The sequence below is a fragment of the Leptosomus discolor genome, chromosome 6 (genome assembly GCF_034619465.1).
Source record: "Leptosomus discolor isolate bLepDis1 chromosome 6, bLepDis1.hap2, whole genome shotgun sequence".
NCBI classification, from domain to species: Eukaryota; Metazoa; Chordata; class Aves; order Leptosomiformes; family Leptosomidae; genus Leptosomus; species Leptosomus discolor.
In genome coordinates this window covers 53,998,677-54,012,721 of record NC_141396.1, presented here as the reverse complement: position 1 = coordinate 54,012,721, position 14,045 = coordinate 53,998,677, and positions in this window count along the sequence as shown.

Below are 14,045 nucleotides of genomic sequence, written 5' to 3'. Positions count from 1 at the left end.
TGATTTCAGTGGTCTTATTTAAGACAGTCTCCAGCAAAGAGCAAAAAAGCAAGCAGAAGATGCCAGTGTAATATTCTTACACACAGTATTCCTGGACTATGGACTGTCCAGAGAGGTTTGCAAGACAGACCTCTATGAGAATAAAACAAAAAGGAAGATTAGGGGAGATATCATCTCCTGTTTTCAACCTTCCAAGGTAAGATCAGCTGCTTCAGACAACCTTTGGATACTTGAGAACGTTAGATTGGCCATTCTGCTGACATCAGAGAAAACACTGTGTTTTCTGCATTACTTTGATGGAGAAGAAAGGAAGTTGAATGGGAATGACTGAAGATATTCCATAAATAAGAAGTAGCATCAGAGTATGTTGGAAAGTGTTTTCAGGAAAAGAATTCACAAAATATAAGGAAATGCAACTTTTGGACCCCAGACGCAAAACAAGAAACACATTGAGAGAAGACAAAAGGCCTTCTCCAATAAGAGACCACAAGGAGAGACACATTTTAATCAGTAGAGTTACCAACAAGTTATAGTTGTCATATGACCAGTCACAACATGCAAACCAAAGCGGCAGAGATGCTTGAGGAGTGATGAGGTATCATGGAAACCAAAAGTTTGAATAGAAACAAAACTCATAATAGAGACCAAGATGTCAGGGAGCAACCAATAAACACCATACTCTAAGCAAAGAAGATCTTTGGACAAACGCTCTTGATATTTTTTTCAGTTTCTTTTTAAAAAAAATTGGTATAAGTGGAAGGGTGTAAATCTAAAAGGTCCAAGGACCTTAGAGTTTCTGTACACCAGACAAATAGTTTAGTCGCAACATTCTCCAAATCTAGTGTCAAATACTTTTTTTTCTTAGAAGGGTATGTGATACCAGTATGCAGCCCCTCAAGGATGAAAAATAAAACTAAACCAGGAAAACTCCTTAAAAATCTAAATGGACAAAAAGAAAAGGTTATGTTCCTGCGTCTCCAGAGTTAGCTTGCTGAATGATGGTAAAGCCAAAGAGAAATGAATGATTCATCCAAGACCGTAAAGCAGGTCAGTGCAGACTCAAGAGCATAAGGTTCCTAGTGTGTCCTTTAGGTATTAGACATTAATTCTTTGACAAAACTGTCACTATGCAATTAGCCAGAATAGTCTTACTTGCTACTTTTTATTAAAAACTGGTTTCAGATGTCTTCCTGCAACTCTTCCCATTCATTTTATCCAATCAGAGTACCTGTCTATTGCATAAGCTGTTATCGGACCAGACAGAGAAATAGAAAATTGTATTCTATGGGTAAAGAACTCAAGTCAGATACATTACAAATGTAGAAAACAGCCAGGCATGATTGATTGACTGGTTATTCATCTGAACCCACTAGGAAATACAACATCGCTTTATCAGCATGCTTTCATTTCAGGAGTGCTACGGTTCTTGGTTTAAGTGAGCTATTTTTCCTCAAAAGTTCTTATTTATTTTTTCAAGCAGAATTTTCTCATACTGAGGCAGAGCCCCAGCAGAAATTAGCCTGCAGGACTCCATGGCTCTATTTTCCTTCTCAGCATTTCCGAGAGGGCTGTGTACGTGTTTTCTAGTTAGCTTTCTGTACCATTTCAGATGCTTATGACAAATATTTGTTTCTATGTATCAGTGAAGAGTCCAGGACTCTGGCTGGACTTGTGGATTTCATTAAGCGGAGAACCAACAGAAAAGTAGTTTGTTCAGCATGTAAGTCTTGCTTCACCCTTCCAAGACTAGAGACTCAACTGACAGAACCTGTAGTGACACAAAACACGAGCTCATAAAGAGCAAAAAGCCTACAGATGAGACAGTGTCTTTTTTCAAGGCTTTTCTTCACTTGTCCATTCCACTCAGCACTGCAGCATCAGCTTAATGCCTGCCATGTTTTTTTGAAGTTTTCTAAGATTGTGAAGCACCTTTCTTTGCATGTGTAGTTTTATGTACTTGTGATGGTTTGACATTCAGCATATGCTGCACCATATCATGAAAGGTCCTTAACAGGACTGCTGACATATAAAGGTGGTACAATAGATTGAATCTTGTCAGTACACCAGTTCAGATACATGAGATATCTTATGCCAATTGACAGATGATGAGCACAAAGATTTTTTGTGTTTGTGAATGAAAAGCCACTAGGGAGAGGGAGGGAAATCTGTCTGTTAAAGAAAATAAGACCAGAATTTAGAATGTAAATCTCAAAAAGTGAAAAACTGCTTAATGAACTTGTTTTATACTTCATCAAAATCAAATTTTCATTTCTCTAGCTGTGTGGCTTTCTGGAACCATCTTAAAACATAGAGCAAGGAAGGGCACATCACTGCCAAAATTTCTGTGAGTGGCAGGTGGGAGAGGCTCCAGAGGAGGATTCTTGCCATTTTTGCAGCTGAGCCACCTGAGTGCAACTTCACACCACCTTGGAGCCAGTGGAGCCAAGCAACCGCATCACAGAGCCAGGGAAACATGTTGCCTCTCACTGTTAATAACTCATACCTCATCTGAGAGACTTCCTTCATGGCTTGGGAACAACAGCTACAACAGCTCCCAGACCAGCCGTTCCCAAAAGCATTTTCACTTGTTGGTGGAAAAAGAAGGAATTCATAGGAGCAGGTAGGAGAGTAAACCCGACAAATTTTAACAGCATTTCACTATTGCTGTCAGACTGAAAGGCAGGTGTGTTATAGTTGGAAAAGGACAAGAAAGCTTAAGAGAACAACATACAAGCCATCCATCAATAGCAGACATGGAATAACCCATCCACAAGAGTAGTGATCAGTATAATTTTATTTATTTTCTAAATGATAAGGAAATATTTTCCCAGATACATTTAATGATGGAGATATTTTTTGCTATCCGTAAAAACATGCAATCCCGCTTACAATCTGCCATTGGCTGCAACAATGACTTCCACAAGGAAATCATGAGATATGTGAAAAAGTATTTCTGTTAACTGCTTATGAATGCCACTGGGTAACCATTGCTTATACTTTGCAAAAAAAACAGATGAGTAAAAGGTCAAGATCTGCCTTTTCACACTTACTTTGTATACATTACAGTGTTTCCTCATCCATTTCCTCTGACAGATTTTTAAAGTTCTCTCTTGACAGGCAAATCGGTATTTTCATACAATCTCAACAAAATTAGATTCACATGACAGCCTTCTTAATGCTGACTAACAAGCATGCTAACCATGCTAATGCATTTCAAGCAAATGCATGTGACTATTTTGTAGTCCAGAAGCATTAAGACAGGGCCACAGATAGCATTATTTGCTATGTTCTGGGCCCATTTTCTTCTTCACAGCCTATAAATACTGCGCCTGTCAAACCCTGGCAGTGTGGTAGCATGGTATTGGGATTTCTCTACAATGAGCGAGTGAATGTCACTTGAAAGTGCTGTGTTTTAATTAGCATGAGTCTAGACACCACCAGCCATCTTAAAACTGCACAAAGCAGTTGTGGCCAAATTGTATTTGGTCAGTATTCAAGAAAAATACAAAAAGTTTTGCAGGAACGTTGTACTCAATCTAAAATTAACATTTTGTTAGATTTTTAAGTTATGAATTTGTCACAAATACTCAGTGACATTTCTCTGTCATGTCTACAATTTTTTTTATTTTTTTTTTTTCAAAACTGTCTAGCTGGTTTTGCTTGTCCTTAGTATTAAAGCAACTATCTTTGTCTACATGCAGTGCTACAAACTGTTTATAAACATGGAAAGGGAGCCAATGGGAGCTTTTACCATCACTGCTGCAGAGTTAAACCACTGCTATGAACTTTTGAAATTCCCAGCCTCAGAGTGGCACAGGGCATGTTTTAATGAGCATCCATAGTAATAACGGAATCTGATCTGTGCAAACAAATAATGTTTAATACAACAATTACATCACGCATGAGAAACAGCTGTGGCAGCAAATACTCTGTGGTTACTTGTGCAATAAGGAAGATTTAAGAAAGAAGAATTAGGCACAAAATGTTCAGTAGGTCTCAATTACTTCTTCCTTTTTCTATAGCATAACTTGAATACTGTAAAACTGAAAACCATTTCACAATAGAATCTGTTATATTTCTGTTTGTGGATGACATTTAAAAAAAGAAGTTAATCTGTACCGTACCAGAGTAATACAGTACTGACTACTCTTTTTGTGTGTATATACGTATATGTATGAACAACGGATGCTATGGTTATGAATGCTTTCAGTCAACCTATTTTCTTTCGGTAAAATCCTAAGCTAAACATATGGACACATATAAACACTATGAAAAGAAAAATTGCACAGCAATATGAATCTATGCCAACACTCACTGAAGGCACAAAGGGGCTGTTTGGAAGCGCTTTATCCCAAGGCAGAGGAGCCTGTGCAGCAGACCCAGCACTTGGATCCACAGGGTAGCCAGGACTGCACAATGTGAGGATCCCCAGTAAAATTAGGGCTTGGCTTCCAACTCTGTAGCACTACATATAAATGCTTTCAGCAGTGAGTGCCAACAGGTCATCTAAGCCCCTGGGATGGAGAAAACATTTCAGTCCAGGAGAGCTAGGACAGGCTTTAAACATGCGACATATGGAACAAAGTACACAGCTGACACCCAGGAAGCCACAGGGGAGCTGCAGAGCCCAAAGAGTGTTTTTATTTTGGTGGCACGTTAATATGGGGTGAGAAGTGCTTTGTTATCTCAGATTTTGACTTGTGGAGACTTCTAACTTTTGGGAGAATAAACTGATCTTAATCAAAAAGATATATCATCAAATTAAATATCACATGCTTCCACCACTAAATGGAGTAAATCAACTGCAAACTTTTTCGTATGAAGGAGAGAAATAGGGTACGAGCATCCAACCTGTTTTAACCACCTTCCCAACAGTACTGATGACTGATTATATTGACTAGAATTCTAAGGGGACTAGTTGAATATTACCCTCTATGTCTTTACCTCTTGACAAGCAGAGTTGTCATTTGTTTACAGTTGTGATTTAAGTCATATAATAACATGCCACATGCTGACAGGGACATGTTATAATGAAGGGCTATTAAAAAAAAAGTTAAAATTTTTAAAGAAAGTAATTTCCTGCTCAAACATACACAGTGTTTGACTCAGCGACAAGTTTTCTTTCAAAATTATTTTGAAAGGAAAATGCAGTTTCCATCAGAATATATTGATACTCCAAGGGCGGGAAAATAGCCTCAGTTCAGATGAAACAAACATTTTGGTTTGTTGAACTGAACCAACATGTTCAGTATTATATGTTTAACTTTGTACTCTACAGTTTCTGGTGATAAGACTCTCTACGGAAGGTGCTATTGGATGCCACATGCCCGTGGTATCTCCTGCGGCCTGATCTTGGCTAACATGATTTCCTGTGGAATACCACACAATTGGTTTCCTGGGGTCCATCAAGAGACAGTAAGATTTCCCTTGATTCTGTTTTCACCTGGATTTGCCTGCTGTCCTTCCTCTCCTTTTTCTATGCCCCAAACTAGGAAAGCTGCTGTTTTGACTGCATAATTGTTTATATCATGATGAACAAAGCCATCTTTTCTGTTCACCACTCTCTATAAACAAGAATTAATATTCCCCCTTCTCAGTGTGCATTAGTTTACCTCTGCATTTGCTGTTCTAATATTTCTGTCCATAATCCTGATTTGAGCTCATTGCCCCTTCAGACAACTAACTAGCCAAAGTAGCAAGGGAAGAGCAGAGGTGATATTGCCAACCTCACAGACATTGATGAGCCTCTACGGCATATTCAAGTTCTCCTGTAATCACAGCAAAAGACTCCCAGTCCCAATAACTCATTGTGGTTCACAAAGATCAAGATAACTCACGGATGAGCCTAGGAAACTGTTTCAGCACTAAGAGTTTTTGGTATGGCATCTTTTGAAGATGCTCCATGCCCTGCCATTCATTCATTTCCTTTCGTTTAGGGATGGGTGGAAAGCAGAATGAAGTCCTAGATCTCACATAACATAAGGCGTGCTGTCATTCCTTTTGACATAATTTTTTCTACAATGGAGAAAAAGCAATATTCATTGCCTTCTCACACTATGGCAGTAATATGGTGCAATATGCATGGCTCATTCCTTCCTCCTCTGGACAAGCTGTACCTTGCTTGGAACACAAAGGCAAAGGGAAGTCTGCTATTGAGTTAAGAAATTAGGCATGTGGTAATTTAATCAAGCATCTCATTCAGGAAGAATGTTTCAACCACAAAAGCAATCTTGGAAATGAAAGTTTTGAAGATATTTCACATAGCAACTACCAGTGACTGGTAGGGTCTCAGAAAATTGCTTTTGTATTCAGTTAACAGCTGCCATTTATTGTCTTTTTCTCCCACTCGTACAGTCAGTAGTAGTACTCTATAGCTGCATGACTATAGTACTAACATACATAAAGCATGGAAAAATTAGATGACAGAGAAGAGGAAGCTTGCTTTGAAATCATTTAGTAAAGAAGATACCAAAGAAAAAGTAACACAAGAAATTCATGTCTCTTTGACCTGTGTTTTGAACAGTGCATATACACTTAATTAAGCAATTTATCCTCAATTATCCTCCAAATTTACTTAGTACAGCTCACAACTTGTATGCCTCAATTCCTCAACAGATAGTGGGAGAAAACAAAAAATATTGTTACATCATAAGGTGCAGTTTGTCTTAAATGAAAGGCTAGAAACTACTAAAAGTGAGCACTAGTATGTACTGAGTTATATGGCTCTATATGGAATAAAGTCTTTCCATGCACTTGAAAAAGTAAATTAGGATTAACAAACTTTGATTAAGTACTGTGTAAAGCTTAAGATTTCTGATCTAAATGACTTTGAGGCCAATACCTAGGAATGAGCCAAGAAGCTGACAGAGAGCTATGGGCAAAAAGGGAATATTTTTTATATTTTCCATGGCCAAGGAAAACTCCTCATGCCACACAAGGCAAGAGAGAATATATTACAGCTCCTTGAGGGATAACCATTCTAAGACTTGTTGTAGAGAAAATAGAGGGAAAATGTCACTCTTCCTGGGAACAGATAAATTTACTGTGGTTCTCCAACTTTGCTTATAAAAGGCTCATGAGTGCCATACATGTTTTTAGTCTAGTATTGGGGATCACTAGCCTAACCAAAGCAATGTCTGACTAGGAGCAGTTTAGTACCCACTGCTGTAAAGCATCGTATTACTAAATCTGATCAGAAAATAATTTTTTTTCAGAAAATAAGTGGTGGGCTTTTTCAATTTTATTTTAAAGCTTTTAAAAATAAAACCCCACTCTTCCCTTTTTAATATATCTTTCAAAGAGCCATTACTTCTTTTTAAATTGTTTTCCAGAAATTAAAAAATAGTTTGATATTGAAGAAAGACTAGATTAGAAAAGATACTTCTCACAAGTTTCTGTGCAGTTGCAAAAATACTTTTCTTTTAAAGAAACACTTTAAGTAATTTAATTTAAGATTCAGACTATGGATGAGTAAAAACCAATACACCAAAATACTGAATAACTTCCATATTTCCTTTAATAGGAGGACTATCATTGGAATAAATAAATTAAATACATGTTTGATAAGCACAAGATGAGTATAAAATTCAGTAATGCTTGAGATCTGGAGAACTGACATAAAGGCACTTTGCAAAGATTCACATTACCAGAGCTCTTCCAAACTGGCATATTTTGCTTGGAATACGGAAGTTTAAGATTACATTCATTGCTTAGTTTTGAAAAAAACCCCACCCTTGTACATATAGGAGGAGCTCAGATTAGGGGGGGTGGGAGGAAGAGACGTATGAGACATGTGACCTTAACATTTGTCATAGTGATTAGAGAATCTTAAATGCAATCACTTCATATTGAAAAAAGAAGAGAGCTTAACTTGAACCTTTAAGTTTTAATTTGCTCTTTTTTGTATGCAAGGCAAGAAGGAAAAAAACCCTCTTTGCTCCCCAAAATGTAAAGTCAGCATAAATTCATTGAGATTTCAAGATAAGATTCTCTGAGGCTTAGTCTAGAAAAATAAAAGGATTTTCTAAAACTTCTCTTCACTGCAAAATTGAGTGCTTTGGACTTTGTTAGCTCTCTTCATACTAAAAGAAAGTCCTAATTTTTACTTGTGAAGGCAAATCCCAGTTAAAGGGTATGAAATTACAAAACTTGCTAGTCTCTTGTGCCTATCTGATTTCTCACAAAGGACTTTTTTCATTTTTGCTTTTCTCAAAAAAACCCCTAATTTAATTATTTACCTCAAATGAGGTCCATGCTTACAGATCCTGGTAGAGGAGGCCAGCGTATTTCTGAACACAACAAACTCAGCCTGATTTTATGTAATTTGCATTTTGAGATAAGGTTTAAATGTTAACTTACAGCTACAAAGTATTTTTGTTAATCTAAATAGCTTTCTATTTTCATTTTCCCTTAGCCATGAGGCATACTACAAAAAATAAAACTTTTGAAAATAAAAATTAGAACGTTTGTCTAAATGTTTCTGGCATTGACTTCCATTTCATCCCAGTTGACAGAGCACTTCCAGCGGTTCTGCAGGACCTTTTGGAATCTGGATGGAAGTTCATAGTACTACTCAGGTGAAGGGGTAATGACTTTCCCCAGAGAATTTCTTCAAGGACCTGTGAACCCATGCCATGACTATGCAAACATGCTAAATCCATCCAGTCTGTTCAAAGGACCAGCATTTAAACTAAGCTGCATTTACCCCCTTGGCTATCATCACCACCTTCCTTAGTCACTTTTTCCAGAGAACATTGTTCTTGTTCAGATAAAAAAGGTACATTTTTAAAAGCAATACTCCCTTGCATATTACGCTGCAGTTCAGCTTCATTTTTCAGTGTCTCCTGGCAATTCTCATGATTCTCTTGCTTGTGACTATAGCAATGCTGTGAAGCATACTGGCAAGGGCAGGTTATCCAGCTAAAGTCAGAATTACAACATTTAAGATGAAAGCAAGATTCAGAAGTCAAGGTACTCCAAGTGAAAGAGCAATAATTTCCATCCTGGATTCTAGAAAAGAAATATTACATGCTACTGGTCAAATACTGTGCTAGTTAAACACATCTAGTGCATCAAATAGTAATCATGTACCTGGAAATGGTAAATGGGGTACAGATGTCTAAAAAGACAGGGAGGCATGAGTTAGACAACTCTGAAATAAGGAATAACTGTAGAATAGAAAAATGTTTGCAGTGTTGGTGTTGTATTAGACATCAGTAGCATCACTTCAAAGTACACATTCCAGTTACTCAAGAGCACAAACACATCCCCCACTGGGAGCTCACTTTTTCTGTTTCTTCCAGTGCTCCTCTGGACATGGAGACCAAGACTTTGAGAAGGCCCTTTGCCTTTGTTTGCACCGACATTGTCTTATAAGCACATGCATCCAAAGATCCTTCTCGAAGAAAGTAACTGTGTGAATGTCCCTGCAGAGCTCAAGTGCTGAGCAGCAGCACAGGAGGCATGAAGTGACACAGAAAGGGCAGCAGATGGAGGAGTCAGAAGTTAAACTGCTCAGTGATGTCATCACCTTAATCAGAAAGCTGATTACAAAGCAGAGAAACTCCTGGTTAGCAAATCTAAATAACTTCATTTCAAGACAAGTAGCATATGAATGCAGTAAGCTTTAGGGCAAACTAACCACTGTTAACACCTTATTGATGAAGTCTTTACTTTGTAAGTTGCTTACATTAAGAAGAGAACTGTAGTGCCTTTCCAAGCAGAGACCTGAAGGCAACAGAGGAATAAGTGGAGATAAGTATTCAGATGACATGATTACAGGAACTAAAGGCTAGATCCTTAACTAGAGCAAGTCAGCAAGACTATAACAGACTAGCCTAGGCTTTAAGTTTCTGGTTCCCAGAATAAGGGATTGCAATATGAAGCCACAGTTTTGCCATGGACCTTAAAAAAAAGTCCGTTGTGGGACTTGAGCCACAGAGTGGAGTCATGAGCCCAACAGTGACGCTGGTAAAAAGGTCAGAGGCATGGAAAGAAGGATCAGCAGGAGAAATGTTTTCAAAAAACCCTGTATATACAGAACACCAATAATAAATTTTCTTACCAAGAACCGAACTTCTCAAACTGTGTTTGAGCTGCAACCTGTGTGGAAACAAGCCGCATATATAGCCTGACTCAAAAGTCTAAAACTAGGCAGACACTGACCATTGGCCCAACACAATTTGACAGGCAATAAGATAAAGACTTCAGTTACAGATCATATAGCTGAACAGTTTTTCAGTACTTCAAAGGCCAATGCTAACATGGACTGCTCCAGGTATCAGCCAGCATGTTACAGCATTTTATTCTGGATTTAATTCTTTCTACTAAAGTTCATTATTTGATGGAAGTACAGTCCACAAAAAAAAAAATAAAAATCAGAAATCTGTTTTTGCTCACAGTTATTAAATGGGATAAGAAAAGAAGTGTTCATTCATGACTAATCCTGTTGTTTCCATGTTATTTCTAGAGCTTCAGGTATCAGTCCTGACTTTCAGTCAAGAGAAAGTTGTCATGCAGGACATAGTATAATTCAGAACTTAAGTTCCTTGTACAGTCTTTTTTAAGCAGATCTCAGACTTTCATATCTGAAGGTCTATCTTTAAATATAATAAAAACCTTTTCCACCAGCCAAGTATCATAAATATTCAAAAGCCATAGTTTGAACATTACACATAGTTGACGTTACAGAAATCTGTTTCCATTGGCATGACATCAGAGACTGTCAGATTGGGAAATCAAGAGGATGAGCTTCACATTCGCCAACTTGTGCTATTAATCTGTGTCGAAATTCTTCTTAGCAAATCCCAGCAACACCACCCCTTCCCCCAATCCCATCACAATCTCTAGGAAGAGAAAGAAAGGCTGTTGGCACATATCTGTCTACTACCTAAGAACAGGCGGCTATTGTTAAGCTTTTTTTCATTGTTTATAATCCTGTTTCTTACATTCTGCTTTAGGGTCACCAGTTAGGCCGCAAGATTGTGGCAACAGACATACAGCCAGTTCTATATAGCAGTCTATGACTGTATAATTTCCACCTCCTCCCATCAAGGAGAAGAAAATTAAGAGAAGTTAGATGTACTTCTCCAAGGAAGACATTCTTCTCTTTTGGGTCAGCTTAGTGACACTCCTCATCACTGTTTCTTCTCTATTTACAATTAACATAGCAACAGAGCACTTCCATTAAAGTAACCAAAAACCCAGAGAAGCTGAACCATCAGTCCCTGTAGTTTCCATAAGTAGCACCTGTGATACCAAGACTGCAGTTGAAGATATGCACACCAAACAGTAAATGTACTGTAGCTCAGAGTCAGTGATCTGGGCTGCATAACTGACAGCTATAAGCAGTTCAGCAAAAAATGAAGGCTTCCTTCCCACTTTTAAACAATACTTGCAGAAATTAGAGCCATGCAGCTCAGGTGTCTGCTGCCCTGATCCCCAGCTCTGCAGCTCATTCCCCCAGGAGTCCAATTGTTTTCTTCCTCATTGTCTCCCACTAACCTCTGGGCACTGCAGTATTTCCACCACAGGCCACACCACACTACCAACCCTCCTGCCGTCTTTCCTAGCATGACCCAGCTCTGGCCAGTCCCTCACAGGGGTGTAAGGAACCAGACAGTTTTGTCTGACCCACCTGCAGCCCAGGGAAGCAGAGAGCAGGCAGAGGTGTGTCCCATCATAGCAAGGGCCAGAGTATCCCAGGGGAAATACATTACTACCCTCTGGGATCTTCATCTCCTGGGAGGTGGGAGAAGGAACCAGATAAAGTAGTTTAACTGAGCATTATAGGAAGTTATGAACATATTTATGTTCTAAAAATAATTTTTTTTCTAGGAAGCAGCCATTTACTCCCTAGCATAAGCCAAACACTATAACCTCTCGCAACAATACCTGTGTAACAACATCTGGAAACCCCAAAACCTTCTACATGTTACAAGCACAGCTTGGGTACAAAGAGTTTTGCAAACCAGTGACGTAGAGTGAGTTGTCTCTGTGAAAGTGAGCTAATATAACCCAACCAGATGCGGTTGGAGGACAGAAAGCCTGCAAAGCAAAAGACTATCAGCAGACCTGCCTGCCTGAGCTTACTGCGATAGCAGGGCCACAGCAGGTACTTATTCACAGTGGCTTGAACTCTCCCAAGTGCAGAACAATCAAAAGAGGACTTAGTTGTTTTGCCTTGCAGCCTGATCAGGTAGCCACACTTGAGCACCAGGCTGCTAAGCAGGGTGAACAAGAACAGACGAATAATTTAACACAGACAATTTGAACCACTGAGATGAGAGACAATAAATAAGTGGGTCCTGAAAACAGTATTGATTTTTCTGTACACTAAGTACAATTGATGAAAAAAGCCTAGCTATATTTAAATTTGTTTTATATCATGTACTCCATACATTATTATAAAATACTCATTGAGGCTGTAATATTTATTTAAAGTACTTTTTTAAGCTTCTCCAAAACACTCAGGACAAACAGAAAGTTCTCTTGAAGCCTGTCAGACATCAAGCTTTGTCTTTTATAGTACCATAAACCAAATCTTTCAACATCATTATACGGTACAGCCCCCCAGGTTGCATTAAAACTATAGGAGTCCACAGGATCCAAAGCTATCTACAGGGATTCTTGCACCTACTACATGGTGTAGCCAACCCTATATAGAGTACAGTAGATGCATAAGGAAACACAGTAACATTACCCAGCAGGAGCACTAGGAACGAAGAATACCTTGCCCAAGTGTTGCTGAAAAGGGAAGAAAAAAACCTAACAAAACCCAATCAAAATTCCCCACAAACACAAATATTTGCTATTCCCTGTAATAGGACTTTAGGCTGATCTCCAGCTCCAGACTACCACTACTACTTTAACTAACAGCCCTTCAAATTAGCTAAACTTTCACAAAATCAACCAAAAGTTTCATGAAGTTCGAAGAAAATATGCAGAAAAATCCTACCATTCACATCAAGACTAAGCAAGAACAAATCCAAAGGACAACAGACACCACTATCTACACCTTACTTAAGCAAGACCATCTACAATATCTATTCCCCCTTGCTGGCCTCCAAACTTCTTAATTTGCTGCCAGTTTTTATTTGTCTTTCAGGTGGGGCTTATGCCGGGAAACTCATTCTTCACACGTGCATGCTGCTTCCCATGATGTTAAGAGGCCAGACTATTTTTCATTGACTGCTTACTCAACAAAGGTAAGAATGTCAGAATATGGCCTAAAGCAAACAGAATTACTGAGCATTTACTCCTCATCTTGTTTACTAATGCTTATTGTGATGATTTCTGTTACATATTCATGAAATATTAGGAAGTGATAGTATACACATTGTACTAACCAGTACATAAAGACATAAAATGAAAACATCTTTACTGGGGGAAAGAAAAATACAACAACAACAAAGACAGCTGAAAATTCTTTGTCCTGGTTGGCACACTATCAGTGCCAAATTTCAAAGCATCAAGAATTGCTTAAATTCCCAGCTGTTACAGCAGAAAAGCACATGAGACAAGCAGAAGACTAATAAAAGTTAGAAGTGAAGAACATAAAAGACAAAATGCAAAGTCAGAATGTGGTATGTGCTAATATGAACAAAATTAGAGCCATAATTTGGATAGGTTATAGGCCAGAGATAAAAGCCTGATAAATTCCCAGAAAACCAGATTACTGAGAAAGCTATTTGAAATTAAAAAGCAAAATAAATCACAACTGGATGAAGGACATTTGGGTAATATTATTGGACTGATTAACTTTTAGTTCGTAGAATAGAATGGTAAGAAAAAGAGTCACAATAACTATAAAGTACTTGTATGGCCATAAACAAAACAACTGATGAGTCTGATGTGAGTTTCTTCCTTTATCTGATCTGGTTTTTATCACTATAATGCTTTTTTTTTACATTATTATTTAAGAAACTGTTGAGAAATTATTCCAGTTTTGATAGTAAATGTACTTATGTCTATGTCAATGTTGAAATTATTTGCCTAAGACAATTCAGCTGAATATTGAATTAATTTATTCTAGAACTGCTTTGCAT